This window comes from Liolophura sinensis, chromosome 12, assembly GCF_032854445.1.
Source record: "Liolophura sinensis isolate JHLJ2023 chromosome 12, CUHK_Ljap_v2, whole genome shotgun sequence".
Classification (NCBI taxonomy): Eukaryota; Metazoa; Mollusca; class Polyplacophora; order Chitonida; family Chitonidae; genus Liolophura; species Liolophura sinensis.
Window position 1 is genome coordinate 22,691,187 of NC_088306.1, and position 15,973 is coordinate 22,707,159.

The following is a 15,973-nucleotide window of genomic DNA, read 5'->3' on the forward strand; positions in this document are numbered from 1 at the left end:
TTTGTATGGAAGGTACATATACATATACAAGGTATGTATTGGATGATACATTAGAGGAAAAAAAAGTAAGTTACCACATTGAAAGTATTTTTTATGACATTTATTTTTATCCTAATAATTAACTTTTTGGGACGAATTTGGGACGGATGCAGAATGTCTGAAAACAATTGTCAGGGATGTAACTTCAGGGTACTTAAACATGTGTTTTCTTTTACCACCATAAATTCATTTAACAGCTGAAACTTTCGGAACAGGATTAGGGGTAATGTTTTATACATGGAACTATTTTTAAATGACTTGACTTGAAGCATTTTAATACTTATGCATTAACATGTTGGGGTTTGTTTTTTTTTTTTGGCTGGAATCTTAAGGCGTGTTTTACGCGGACACAAGGAATAAAAGTGAACATTATGCATGCTTTCTTTGTCGCATGTAGAAAGTAACACCGCCAGCTGACTGGGGATAGAAAATTAATCGGCTTTTGATTTGGTTGAAAAAGCTGCTCTATTCACTGATTCAGATATTTAGTTTGGTTTTACACCATGTCTGCAAAGTGGAATCTTGGGAGACTGACTTTAATGGCCAGGTTGTCCTGACATTTTGTGACTCGTTGAGTTGGGGTGTCTTTAAGCCACTAGATGAGAAGCAGGTTTCTCTGACTCTCCCTCTAGCCTTCTCTTTCCCCCTAACCCCACCCCCCTCACTCACACCAGAACTGTCAGGAATGTGATGGAGTGGTGGTCATGCCCATGTTCATTCAGAAGTGGAGAAGACAGCTATCAACCGACCAAGGTGCATTGAACCAGCCATAGAGGGCTTTCAGATTGAGATGAACATCCTAAAACAAAAAAAAAAAAAAAACAAAAAAAAAAAAAACCCCACAATGAAATGTTTAACTTGGATACAAATCTAGCAAAACAAAAAAAATTGATTTTCATTCAGTGTAAGTGTTGTGTTTTTTTACAACATCGCTGTACTTCTTCAACATTTCTGCGTGTTTGCAGGGTATTTATTTAAACATATTCTGCTGGCATTTTTCTGTGTTGATAAAATTATACTTTTTGTGAAGCACAGAAACAGGCAAATCCAACCAATGTAAAGAAAAACCAAAATCAAATTTAAAAAGTGCATAAATTGCACTGAAAACTGCTCTTTCCTCAAAAGGTTGAGTAAATAGGGTACAACATTTGCTTCTTTGACAGAAATTCTATAAAGTAGGGAAAACTGGAAAAGGCAAATAATGTGTTTATCTGTAAGCAAATTGTTTTCCAACAACTTGTACTGTAATTCTTCAACCTTTTTGCATGTTTGTAAGGTGTTTACTCTTTCACATACGAAAAGGTTGAGGACTTTGAATACTTGCATAGTTGTTAAAGGATATGTGAAACACTTTGTTTTTTTTTTCATAATGAGCAGATTATTATGAGCAATAACATATAATGGTACAAACAAATTTGTCAACTTTTGCTTTGGCGGTAAAAATGGCTTCAAAGCACAGTTTTCTTAAGACCCCTGGGGTCAAGATAAAATAGTGGAGATATTTACTCAAAAGATTTGGACAAACTTCTATTCCGGAAAATTTCCTCCTGAAGACTTTCCGAAGTCTGAAAGCTCATTCTTTGTAAAAAAACAAAAAAATGAATGAAAACTTCCTCAGCATATATGTGCTGGATCGTATATATATCCTGCTAAATTATTTCTACTAGAAGTTGTAAAAATACTAGACGATAGTATATGTGTACAAGCTATCATGTAAGTTTATTTGACAAAGACGTATATCATACGGCATAAAAACCAAAATTAAGTGAATGGCTATATATCATTTAACTCTTTACAGTTGTGTTGTTTTGCTGGGATTGTACAGTATATGCTGTATTTCACATAAAGAAAAAATATTTGGACCAGCTACAGTAGCACAGTCAGTAGAGTGGCCGCTTTGGGAGTGGTACAATGTAGATCCAGGGTCAATCCTGGATCGAGTCACACCTTAAAAGAGGAAGTTATGACTTCCTCACTTGGAGTTCAGCATGAACGGGATATTGCAATGACTGGTTGACCCGTATCAGTATAGTGGCTCGGGCGGGGTGGCTTACTTTCCTTCGGGAAGGCGTCTCGGTGAAGCAGCACTAGATAAAAGAGCGGTGGAAATCCGTCCTGCAACAAGGAGGCACATTACATGAACTCTAAGGATTCCTTCGTCGTCATTCCTTCGTTGTCATATGTATGACTGAAAAATTATTAAATACGATGTTAAACCCCAAGCACTCACTCACTCACTCACTCATAAACTTTGGTACATGGGGGAAAAAAGTGCATAAAGGCCTGAAAATGATGATCTTGATGCAAACACACTTTTTGCTTTAACAAATTAATCAAACTTCACAAAAACTCTTCAGTACCCTTATAAGGTAAGTGATTTAATCGGAATCATGCAAAATGTGCCACTTAAGTGTGCCACTTAAATGTACCAAACTTTAGGGGATGTACAGTACATAAGAAAAATATAAAATACACAAATAATCCATCATAGGGAAAGGGATGGCCGAAGTATTGTGATAGATCTGTCAGGTGATGTAACAGTCAACGGCTTTTAAATCAAAATAGAAAAGACACAAATCTTGCTGTGTGGCAAACAAATGACAAGTCAGTATATCTAATAGGTCTTGTTCGTTTAGGGATGAACCTGCTAGGGGATGTTTTGAAGCATTTTTTTTTCCTTCATACACATAATGTAATTTTGTATAATGTATCCTGTGGGGCATTTGTGTTATTGTGAAACTTCTCTGTCTCAGAAAACAAGTTTCTCGAGTGACATTTGACTGTTACGCATTGTAAACTCCCTTTGAAGTCAGGCGATTGTAGCACTTGAGAATTCAGGGTGTTTTAGCCCAAGCCAGAAGGTGTGTTTGTGTTTCTAATTGATGCATTTGGTTTTCTAATCTTAAGGCCAAGTGACAGTGTGGGTATTTCAAAAATGTGGACTTGCTTGACAGTCACAGATTTTACTGAAGGCTTCATTTGATAAAGTGAAAAATTCTTGAATGTGGTATTTAGCAAGAATCAAATACTCTGCAAATAAACCATTTGATAAGTACCAGCCATTAATTTAAGTCAGTTTTGCTACATTAGTGTGCGATTCTTCTACATTTGTACGAACAGAACAGAGATATCTGTATGTCAGATGAAAAGTTTGTCAGCAACTTGCCAAAGGTTGTTGGTTTAAGCCTAGATAAGCTAGTATCCTCTATCCATAAATGTCACACCTTGGTGTAAGTGAAAAATTTCTTCTGTACACCGTTAAACAACAATAAAATAAGTAAACAAATAAATCAACTTTCATACCAGTTACATGCAAATGTAATTGTACTCTCAAAAGCCATTCAATATAAAGATTATCAAAGGTCTGATTGTTAGAATATATTTAAGAATTCTTGGTCGACTCATTCACAAAAATCTAGTCATCTTATGGCATTACAAAAAGAACCAGAACATTTAACAAGAAGTTACAAGAAACTGGATTTATAATAGTGGCCTAGGCCATGCTGGTAACTCTGCATGTGAACATAGCAAACGTGTACTTGTTGATTAATTTACATTTTTTAGAATGTGATCTAGTAAATATTGTTTAATGAGTGAGGGACGTCCCAAGTGTTGGATTATTTCACTGCTATGTTCATGTACATGTACCAAGCCACTTGATTGCTGCCTTATTTTGAAATATTTATGGATATTTATTGCATATTTGTATGCACCATCATCAACAATCACCAGATATCTTAATGCTCGCAGCAATTTGCTCTAGTTAATGGTTATTACGGGTTTCGTATTTCGGGGGAATTTTCTCATTGAGTGCCGAGGTCAACGAAGTTAGCTTTTGCATCCATTGTTTCGTGTTGAAACCAGAGAAATTTGATACACAACATAATGACAGGGTGGCGTGTGATTTTCAGGAATGGCTTTATGAAGTTGCGTGTGGATGAGCAATAAATCGCTAACCAACCAGGAGCTGTGTAGCCAGCCAATGTCCCTCAAAGAGTAAGGGGAAAAGGCCGAACCCCTGACCAACGCCATCTTGTCATTTCAAAACTTGTTTCCCCCTGGCTGACTTTCAATGAGGCTGTCTTATTCGTGACCCCCTCTTGTATAACCATTGGTTTGATCTTAACAAGACTTAATTAACCCAGGCCAAAGGTCAAATAGAACCCTCATAAATATCTAACTAACAAGCCTTTCAGAGCTGCTCTTTCAAAAGTGGGTAACAGTCTCTAGTTTCAAGTGCAGTTTGCTTGGTAGGACCATGTCACAATAAACCACACCCTAATTGTTAGGTTTCATCCCACTAGTGAACCCTCTAGAATTACATACTGCACATACATGTAGTTGAAATCCGCTTATAATACTGAAAGACTGGAAGCTGAACTAATGCTTTTGTATACTTATTCCAGGGTATATCAAAGTTATGGTTATATAAAACACATACATTTCATCGATTTCCGAAAATAAATAATGCTGTTGAAGTTTAAATCTTTAGATCATATTGTCCCTTTTTGTTGCGGAGAAATCAATTCACCTGAGCTCCGGAAGATCGTTACCATCACACCTGTCTGTTGTCTGTGATGGATTGATGCCATGGGACTTCGTACAGGAATATACCTTTATGCTTACCTGTCTCATCTACGCAGATTGGCATCCAGTGCGTCGTTAACAAGGGCTTCTTCCACTGAAGATAATCACTTATTGCCTTAGTGCGCTATGTATTTGAGACCTGTCTGTGTATCAGGCTGCTATTTTACTCAGCAACAATGGGGCTTTTTGTGCAGCCTAGTGATTTATTAAAAGCTAATTACTTAATCAGGCACATGATTGATCTATTGGGGATCATCTCTTGACTCGGAAAGGTGAGACCACCAACATTACTCAAGCCTTTCTGGGTGTTAGTGGCCATTTAAGAACAATTCAAAAGCATGCAGGCTTGTGAGATTCTAGGCTGTCGTCCTCGATGCCTTCCAAGTTATTTATTTATTTCATTGGTGTTTTATGCCATACCCAAGAATATTTCACTTATACGACTTATAGCCTTATGGTGGGACGAAACCGGGCAGAGCCCGGGGGAAACCCACAACCATCCGCAGGTTACTGGCAGACCTTCCCACTTACGGTCGGAGAAAGAGAAGATTATAAGGTGGAAGTATTAAAATGCATGGGAAAAGGTGTTGAATGTTGTTAGGTTTTGTTTCGATGAATTCTTGTATTTATGGTGTGAAAACCTTGAAAGCATTGATGACCTGAAACTGCTAATGACCAGAATCTACTGACCTCCTGAACGCGTATCCCACTTGAAACCACATGGACAGTGTTATATGACTTTGTTATCTTTGCCAAAGAAAATTATGTTTCCCTGATTACTGCAACTCCATCAAATGAGGCAAGGCTACTTTGTACGCAGTATTGAATATTTCAGTTTTGTTTATTTATATGATCGGTGGTTTGAAGCCTTACTTATATGATGGCGGCCCAGCGGTATGGTGGGAGGAAATCGGGGAAACCCACGACTATTTGCACGGTTTTAAACAAATTAAAAAATTTTTGACAATGATAAGCTTCACAAATTCAAACAGTGTGGCAACTCCCAACAAATGGATCCTGCATCACCTTGCATCATTTGTTGACAGTGAGTATTCATATGATATATATTTATAGAGGTTTTTTTTTTCTTCAGGAGTAATTTATTTTCAATATAGTTTATTTATTTGATTGGTGTTTTTCGCCATACTCAAGAATATTTCACTTCTACGATGACGGCCAGCATTATGGTGGGAAGAAACCAGGTAGAACAAGGGGGAAACCTATGACCATCTGCAGGTTGCTGACAGACCTTCCCACGTATGGCCGAAGAAGAAGCCTGCATGAGCTGGACTTGAACTCACAGCGACCGCATTGGTGAGAGGCTCCTAGATCATTACGCTGCGCTAGTGCGCTAACCAACTGAGCCACAGAGTGCCCCATTTTCGATATTACACACAGTTTTCTCCATTGTTCTGATGCAGTTTAACAAACATGAAGTATAAAGTGTCTGCCTTCAGCTCAAGCCCATGTGCAAAAACATCCATGTTTTGACCTTTTGTTTGGAGATTACACTTTCCTTGTGTGAGAGCAGACATTATGCCCCCTTTGTCGCTATTGTGAGGAGCAGATTACAGGCTTTGGTACATGCGTAATTTGGGTAGTTCACTGGGGGAAAGGTTTGCCCCAAACACTGTATTGCCCCAGGGTCCTGTGAGAGTTAGATGTGAGCCGGAAATTGTAAGGAAGCGAGTGAAGCCCTTGGGCAGACACACTGGTAAAGGGCCCTCCATTATTCTGGACTGCTGGATGGTGTGCTGTCCAGTGGTTTTCTGTACAGAGATGTGAATTTAAGACTGTTATTGGTGTGTTTCTTCATGAATAGATGAATAAGTGAGCCATCCCAGCTGCTTTGTCCTCAACCTTGTATTAGCCAGATGTTGGTCTGGTGGACTGTATTAGAGGACAGACTACATTATTTATAGTACTTGGATTGTGGTTCTGCATAATATGGCAATAAACACTATACTTCAACCTTTTCAAGTGCCTCTGCAACTAATATTTTGAAACATTCTGATAGAGTTATGAATGTAGAGAAATAATCTGCTCGGCTTTATGAAGCTTGAACGTTTAAGTGACACAAACACATCAACTTTGGCATCGTTTTTCTAATAATTGTATGCATGAATTCCACTGGAAAAAGTGCTTTGGTGGTGGAAAAGGTTGAAGATATACAGTATAAAACATTTTCTCAAAATGATGTTTTCTTAATAATCCTTCTATTCATTTGTACCAACTGTACACAGATTTATAAGTGATATTGACACTAAAATTTGGTATGTAAGGCCTTAATTTCTGGTATCTGAAAATATTTTAGCTCACATTAGCCTACTAAAATGGTGTCCAAATTAGAAAGCTGTATTTGGCCCTGCTTCCTTGTTACACAAAATGTCAGCTACAAACTATTCGTAAATGTAACTGTTGCCTGACAAACTTGGTAAGTATGTGTACATGTATATATCACTAGAGAGTTGGAAGAATTTTGAAATTTTTCAGACACACCTTAAAAAAAAACTTACTTGCAGTCCTGCGTCCATGTAAAGAATGTACTGATATTGGTTGCATTCCTGTAGCTGACTTAAGTTTTACCCTTATGTTAAACTGGAATCTGAACGAATAAATTAGAGACCCTGTTGTCAAGCAAGGCGTTCTTGTTTTCCACTCCTGTTCCTCATGCATAAATTGTATTAAACTGTCTAACTGGGAGAGGGGATGTTTGTGGATGACTGTCCTGACAACACATCCGCCCTTGCTAAGCTTCTGTCAGGTAAACATGTACTTTAGTGTACATGATTGTGATGTAGATGTCAGATCAGCTGACGGCTCAATCAGGAAAACATTTGGGGTGTGTTCATTGTAAATGTATCTGCTTTCCCCCGACTGTGTACTTGACATGAAGTCGGGCTATGAAAAGTTTTTGTGATAAATTATGTTTTCGTAATACTGTATAGATTAATCTGAGAAAAACATTCCACCCCTACCCCCTGCTGTTTTATGGACATTTCTGTGGAACCTCATAAGCTGGAAAGATGCTAACAATTTTAAGTGGCCAGAATTGCAGTGTCTGTTATCAGATGCATACCAGTATTCATTGACTCACTTTTTTGTCTTATGAGCACTTAGGCATAAATAGGTAGTTTAAGACATAAACATGTCAGTACTTCTTAAGAAAAATACTGTTGTGAAGTTGATAAATAAAGCTATTTTGCAGTAGAAAAACCAAGCTGATTTAAAGATTATCATACATGTACATGAGTTTTGCTTTGTGTAAGTCTACAGTTGGTTATTCATGTTGCAGTGCTAGGAGTTTCGCATTTCTTATGAAAAAGGGTAGTTCTGTGTTTGAGTATCATGTGGCGTGTTTAATAGTGTATTCCAAACTCATTACCAAGGGCGGAATAATCGGAGTGGCCGACTCAGGCAATTTGCCCCAAACCTCCCTTCTAATTTCACTCTGCAAATTGGTTACGAAAACAAACGTGCAAATAGAAGCTTATTGCCCATTATCTGCAGAATTTCTTGCCTGTAACCTTTTGTGGTCTGTTTCCATTGAAGCCATTTGTGTGTTAATCGTTTTGTGCAGAGGCTGCTTTAATAGGTGAGGTTGTGACTGAGACTTTCTATAGTTAATAGACTTGTCAAACACTCTGGCCCGATCCTTCACCGCTGTTCCTCGTAATGACAGATCGCAAGCGTGCGTTCTGACACACCATCTAAAAAGGAACATTTTTACAGTCTGTTGCAATTTTCACTTCTCAAAATTGAAAAAAAAAATATGAAGAGAAAAAAAAAGATGAAAAAAGTACTCAAATACAAAAAGTTTGAAGACTGTAGAATTGAAAAGCCATTATATCTTTGAGCAGTCTGAATTAGCTGTTTTTGGTCTCGAAAATTCCTTTGATGTTTTAGATGGGTATTTTTTTTTCAAGGAATTTCCAATACTGAAATTACGGCTACATTGTCAAGGGCTCATTTCAAGTGGGGGATGCTGAGATATGTCTCTGTGAAATGAATAGCTCTATCGGAACATAGCCTTTGAGGTCAGGCTATACTCTGGGGCCGCAAGAAGAGCCCTTCAGGCAGCGATTGGCTGCCATGAAAACGCTTCCCACCCAAGCCAGTTCAATAATATTTACGTTCTTGTAACCGTAGAGTTTCAAGCATCTGTATGTGTCGAAAATCCTCCAAAAAAAACAATTCTCAGATTCTAAAAGATATTATGTGAATGAAAAAAAAATATAGAAAGAATTCTTCAAAGAAAATCAAATTTTGTTCGCCTTATCGTTTTTGTCACAGCACGGTTTTTAAGTTAATTGAAGTAATCTGTTCAGTATTGAGCAGATCGTTTTATTTAAATGCTTTTTTTTCCTTTTGTATTTGTGGAGCCATATTCTGTAACTTGCTGAAGTTTAACAGCCTCCAGGCCAGATTACTCAGGAGTGTTTCAGAATTTGTCTGGATTCTGACAACATGTTGTCTGTAAATTTTATAATCTTCATTTCGTTCAGACTCTTAAAGAGGTATTCAAGCTCTTTATTAGAATTCCTTTGATTCTCCTTCAGATGTTTTTTTTTTTTTTTTAGATTTAGTAATCGTAAAATACATGTAAATAAGGTGTTTAATCAAAGCTGTATGTTGTGTGATATAGAGAGCTTTGCTATAAGATGTTTCTCCACCCCTTTTCTTTTCGTATGTTTAGCAACTTTCTGGCAAGATGCTTGACCGGGAGATTTTAAGACTTATATTCTTATCAAAATCTTTGTACACATGGACATGTATTCTTATACTGTACATGAAATACAAGTGTAATTGTAAAAATTTGTAAAAAAAAAAAAAGCATCTTTTGAGTTTTCTCACCGAAACTGATTGAAACCAAGTACATACACATACATGTATATGTAACATGGGAGAAGAAGCAATATCAGGCACATACATGTATATGTAACATGGGAGAAGAAGCAATATCAGGCACATACATGTATAGTAACATGGGAGAAGAAGCAATATCAGGCACATACATGTATAGTAACATGGGAGAAGAAGCAATATCAGGCACATACATGTATATGTAACATGGGAGAAGAAGCAATATCAGGCACATACATGTATATGTAACATGGGAGAAGAAGCAATATCAGGCACATACATGTGTATACGTAACATGGGAGAAGAAGCAATATCAGGCACATACATGTATAGTAACATGGGAGAAGAAGCAATATCAGGCACATACATGTGTATACGTAACATGGGAGAAGAAGCAATATCAGGCACATACATGTATATGTAACATGGGAGAAGAAGCAATATCAGGCACATACATGTATATGTAACATGGGAGAAGAAGCAATATCAGGCACATACATGTATATGTAACATGGGAGGAGAAGCAATATCAGGCACATACATGTATATGTAACATGGGAGAAGAAGCAATATCAGGCACATACATGTATATGTAACATGGGAGAAGAAGCAATATCAGGCACATACATGTACATTCTTGATGTGTAATCTTAGGATTTGCATTTCAGCGTAAGTAGCTAAGCGTACGAAATTCTATTTCAAGTGATGATACATCGCTGAAACTGCATACTTTAAATTTGTGTAAGTTGGGTTTTTAGATCAGGATTTACCCCCAATGAATCTTATGTCCGATGTGTGGCATGTGCTTGTATTAGCTGCATGTAGGTTTTGTTTGGGGCATCAGATGTCAGATTTTTGTTCATTTTATATTCTTCATGTGGGTGTTTTGGAATACATGTTATTGTTAATGTTTTTTTTTTCTTCTCACAGGCTTAAGTTTGATCATTATTCTTTTATATATACATGTACTCTGCTACACACAGCCATAGACTATTGCTTGCAATCATCTGACACCTGATTCACATCTGAAGGGGATTTTCTGTCTTTTATGTAAGACTGCACGGAGTACATGCACATTCATCCGGATTATCTGTCCATTCTTTGTGGTGATTCCTACACCTTTCTGACAGCTTAGCAAACAGTGTCTATCCAAGTGAGCTCAGCATTTCCAGTTCTGAGCTATTTACTTGGAGTACCTCTTTTGTTTGAGAAAACTATGAACAGTTGTGTATGGCGCACGTTGAAGTGGTACGGGACATCAATAACGTATACATGTATGTGCCGGCTTTTCAATCACTTTGTTCTTGCGTTTTAGTTTTTTATTCTCCCTCTCTTTCTTTCTTTTGCTTTATGATCGTCTTCTGATGCAACCATTGCTTTTGGAGAGACAATGCTTTGGGATACCATTGTCTTCAAACAGGAGGTGACCGACTAAATGCGCCTCAATGCCAAAGTTGACGATTTCAGAAGACCTCACTTTCTTCTTTAGAATCGTATATCTTTGGACAATGGTCTTACTGCGGGTAAATGATTGATATTACATTCCCTGCAGGCACTTGTGAATCGATCGTGGCATAATAGTCATCGCTGGAAGGCGTCTGATGTTGTCATCGATTAGCTGAATCCCTTTGAACGGGATTGCCAGGGATATTGTGTCCAAGATGATGGCGAGTGTTTGAAAACTGTCTTTGCTAGCTCTTTGTGTAAACAAACCCTGAATAACTGGGCGGAAGAGAGAAAATATTCAATTATTTCACGGAAAGAGGATGCAAAAGCCAAGTGAAAACGGGGTGGAAAAAACCCACAGGTTTGGCCAAGGGACGAAAGCAGCCAGTCACAGAGCCATTTTTTTTTTTTTTTTTTGTCAACGTCCTTCTAACTTAGTTTGGTGCTCGGATGAACTTAGCAGTTTCTTGGAAGGCCTTAATAATTTTCCCTCAAAGAGACATCAAAGGGTTCTGGTGTGATTATGACGCCTGGGGAAGTGGAGAAATCCATGGTAACTTTGCTAAAACAGGCTACTCGTTTATCTTTGATTCCTTTGTCAGACGGATGCATCTTCTTGACATGGTTATCGTCAAATTAAATTTTCGTCTCGGTCACTTGTGAAGAACGGCAGTGCGAGAAATGACCAGAAGTTGTTTTGCCCGTTGTCGCATCTCTAATTGTCAGGTTATGTAATCAGCTTTCTGTTGATCGATAATTTCCAGTAATTGTGTTATGTTACTACATGTACTTGTATTTCCATGCCATCGATGTATGTTTACTTCTTGCAAATACCCCTCAAGGCCACTTAAATTTTTGAACAGTCTTTGAAAAGTTTTGCAGTTTGATACATCACAGTGAATTCTTGTCCAAGTTTATTTAATACACAAGCTTTATTTACCAAGTGAAGAGATACACTTTCACTGTAAATCTGAGAAAATTTAGCCTGTGAGTCAAAAGCATGTCAAAGATTGTGTAAATCTGAAAACTTCAGAGACTTACAGTATGTATAAATGTATATTCCACATTTGACCGAAAATTTTCGATTGTGTAAAAAGGTGTTTTGATTGATGTTTGGAAGGTACATATGCATGTAGGGTGACATTCTTCATGAAAAATGCAAATTTCAGCACCAAAAGAACTTGTAATGTAATGCTGAAAGTGCTCTTTTTGAACAAATTTTTTTTTCAAATACATTAAATTCTTGAGTTTTTTTGTTTTGAAGCTGATTTCAAATATGTCTGCTTAGTTCTGAAGTGAGCATAAAGGCTGATGAAGTATATATTATAGGATAGATTACTCAAGATACCGCGATGAAAAAAAGCCACAACTTTTTTTTTTTTTCCCTGAATACCCATACTGACAAGTTTAAAGAACAGTTACGGTCTGGGTATCTCTTAGGCTAATGTCCATGTTTGTCGTTTCATTTCCTACCTAGATGGTAATCACAATTCATACCCCTGGCTCCACATCGAAAATGGGTTACAAATAGACAAAAAAAAAAAGTGTGTACATCAAAGCAAAGTTTAATGAGAATTAGAGCTGTGAATGACTAATTAATCATGATCCGGGCTAACGAGTCCATTTTTATGTAATTTTTAGCCTGAGGGCGAGGTGAAAACACTTTCATGTGGGGTTAGAGCCACAGAAAGGACGCGTTTATTTATGACCAGCTTTTCTTGTGAAGTAACATCGTGGCGGCATTTGTACAGCCTCTGTCGAGATGAGAAATCTGAGATTATATTCAGTCATCTTGTAAAATGTATGGCTTCCTCTGGGAATGATGCCATTAAGGCATAACTTCAGTGGAGATGTGAAGTTTTCACTGCACATGAAATGTTCCTGATGTGCTGTACTTCCAGGACTGGTAAACAGAGGGGAAAATACATACCCCTAGCTAGTAGACATAGAATGTACATGTAGTAGAATGAAGTTTTTATTAACTGTGTGCTACCTGTAAATTTACAGGTGTTAGTAAAAAGGAAAGATTCCTTAAAGCTCTAACTCTATTGTATAGAACTCTGAATTAAGTTATGTATTGAAATTGCCATTACTGTAATTCCTCAACTTTTTCACAAGTTTGTAAGGTGGTTATTCAGGCATATTCTGAAGGCATATTCTGTATAGATTGATAAAATTATGCTTTTTTTTTTTGAAGCCCTGAAACTGACCAATCTGAGCAATGTAGTTTTGTCTCCAACATCAAGTTCAAAATGTGCATAAATTGCACTGACAGTTGCTCCGTCATAAAGGTTGCGAAAAGGTTGAGGAATTTGGGCATTATGTTCTAACAATTACAAATGCCTGGTCCCAGAATCACAAAGTCATCTTAGGCTTAATTCACACTTAGTCTTAACATGCACTATAATTCCTGAACTTATATGTGAGATTAAATGAAGATTTTTAACTCTGTTATGAATTTCCTTAGAGAAATTAAAGTGTTTACGAAAGCAATAAAATGAAAATGCCTAAGGTACATACACGGATTAGTCATAATTTTAGTGCAGTAAACTGTTTTGAAGTCAAGACAAGGCCAGACTCCAGTCTAAGACAGCTCTGTGATCCTGAGGCCTTTACAGTAATTAACATTTAAGTTGAATGTCTCAACTTTTCACATAAATATAGATTTTTTCACATAAAATATCAATTGACCCAACGTGTGAATAAAACCAACCTTAGAGTAGACCAGTAACATATGCCAGTCTTGCCTGTTACATGTACATGTATGTGTACATGACCAGTCCTTGTCAGACTTTGTGTAATTTTGTGTTTTATCAGCTGACATGTTGTTTTATGTTTGTTCTGGGTGGGGACATGGTTTTCCGGGTTTGTGTAAAGTCTCTCTGCCTAATCTACCGGGTATTTCTGTGTTTTGATGGGGTTCAGCCAGCGAGATGTACAGGAGATGTTCTGGTTAGTACATGTACACCTATACAGGACCCTCACTGTCTAGAGAAATAAACAAAGCACATGTTCATGTGTAGTTTAGTTTAAGCAACGAAATATACCTTATAGACTTGTTTGCCAGATGCCCACACAGTTGTCTCTGTATGTAATGTACTGCATATGTGACAGATAAGTGAAAAGCCTGTGTCCAAAAAAAAAATCCCTTTCCCAATTCAGCACTGGTGTGTTATTTTGTTTTCTATAATGTTTGATGTTTTACCTTTAGCTTAGATGGTTTATTGTTGACTTTGGATCTGGGTTCTAACCCACTGTGTGGTCCACAGATTAAACATATACTGCACATATATGTCAAAATATGCATGAAGAATTCACAAGTAGTGTAACAAGTAGAAAAACTGAAAGACTGATTTTGACAGTATTTCGGCACTTTATTTTGCCATCATCAGGAGAACTAAATTTCATGGTGAGCATTATATATGTATATATTTATAAAAACATAAGATATAAATACAGGAGAAACAGCAAGCTAACATACCAGCCACACATTATCTGTAATGGCTTTAAATCCATGGGTAAAAGGTGAATGTAACAGATATATACAGGTACATAGGTACTTGTATGATGATAGTGACAAAATAACGTAGACTAAATACTAAATAAACTTGACACCAAAAAAAAAAAATGCCTAGATATTAGTGGTTGCATTGTATACCCAAAAAGGCCAATCATTAGATTTTTTGCAAAATTTTAACAAGAGCATTTTGCATTATACCTAAAGCAAACCCATAGGAAACAAATACAAATTTGAAGAATTTAGTGCTGATTATTGATAGAATCTGCTAAATCAAAGCTCATGTAAGTTGCCCTTAGCCTTGCTCTTATGTCGCACCCTCCTTTTGGCGTTGTAATGTTAGCACTGTCCAACGGTATGAGACCACAGAGGAGTGTGTGTACAGCCGTAAAACCAACAAGTCTCGCCACGGAGAAATCACAGAGAGATGTTACTAACGGCTCTGTTGATATTGCACCTCCTAGGAGAAGTTTGAACTGGCATAAAATTAGATGAGGGAAATTGTGGTCAACATGTTCCACACACTCATAGCGCGGTGCAAACAAACAGTGTGATGACAGTCTGTGTTCTGTGGTTCACTTTTAATTTTCTGTGAGTGTTTGAAAAGTATCGGGTTTGTTTTAGCACAGCGGGATTTCTCTGCTGAATTGATGATTTTGGCCTTGCAAAACTGAATAAGAGAAACCAAAAGCAACCCAACCCAAATTTAATTTTTGCAAACACAAGATTTACACTTCCCTCACTGATGAAGGTTACAAAAAAAATTCCATTGATTGTTTCGTGTTATTATTCGAATTTGTTTCCTGGGTGTTTTAATATTTTAATTTATGCAAATAAATTAAATAAAGGTTATCATGTTGTGTTTTGCACCTTGTTTTCAATAGTTAACTCTTTCTATTTTTTAATTCAGTAGCAATAAACCTAGATTTTAATATTTCCTTTGTTATGTAATTTTGTTAAAGTTTTTTCCAAGGAGGTTCACTTTCCTCCACAGTATTTAGACAGTTTCATCATGGAATGCAGTTTCTTTTCAATGTTCTGCCAAAGCACCAAAGCAGTAATTCTTTCCTCATTTCCAGAACTCCCTCATTGCTGTAAATGGCAGATGTCTTTTATCACTTGTGGTCTAATCAAACTGCAGTTAGCCAGTTAAGACTCTGTCCTGCCCTCCTCCTCAGGGGTTCTCCACACAATCTCCCCCCAGGATTGACCCCTGCCCAGTTTCTTGACCAGAATTGTCAAAGTCAAACAGCAGGTTTCTTTCAAAACTGAGATAAGCCATCTTGGTTTAGAAGCCATATTGATCCATCCTCCATGCAGGGATGAGCCTGAAGACAAAGTGATCATCTCTGCTGTCAGGAGTATCCTCTGCCACATCTTTGTGGCCAGCGAAGCCAACCCTGATCAGAACCAGGGATAATATTTTGTCAACAAATACACCTCAGAGTTGGTCAAGAGAGATTGTTTTGTTTTTCGCCTGACGCTTGGTTTCGTTTCCGAAGCCTCACTTAGAATCTCTTC

General features: G+C 37.3%; 1 protein-coding gene across 2 annotated transcripts in view; it reads left to right on the plus strand.

Moving 5' to 3' along the window:
- The window catches only part of LOC135479116 (tyrosine-protein kinase RYK-like), a 76,129-nt gene that overhangs the window by 27,499 nt on the left and 32,657 nt on the right, over positions 1-15,973 (plus strand). The window lies entirely within an intron of this gene.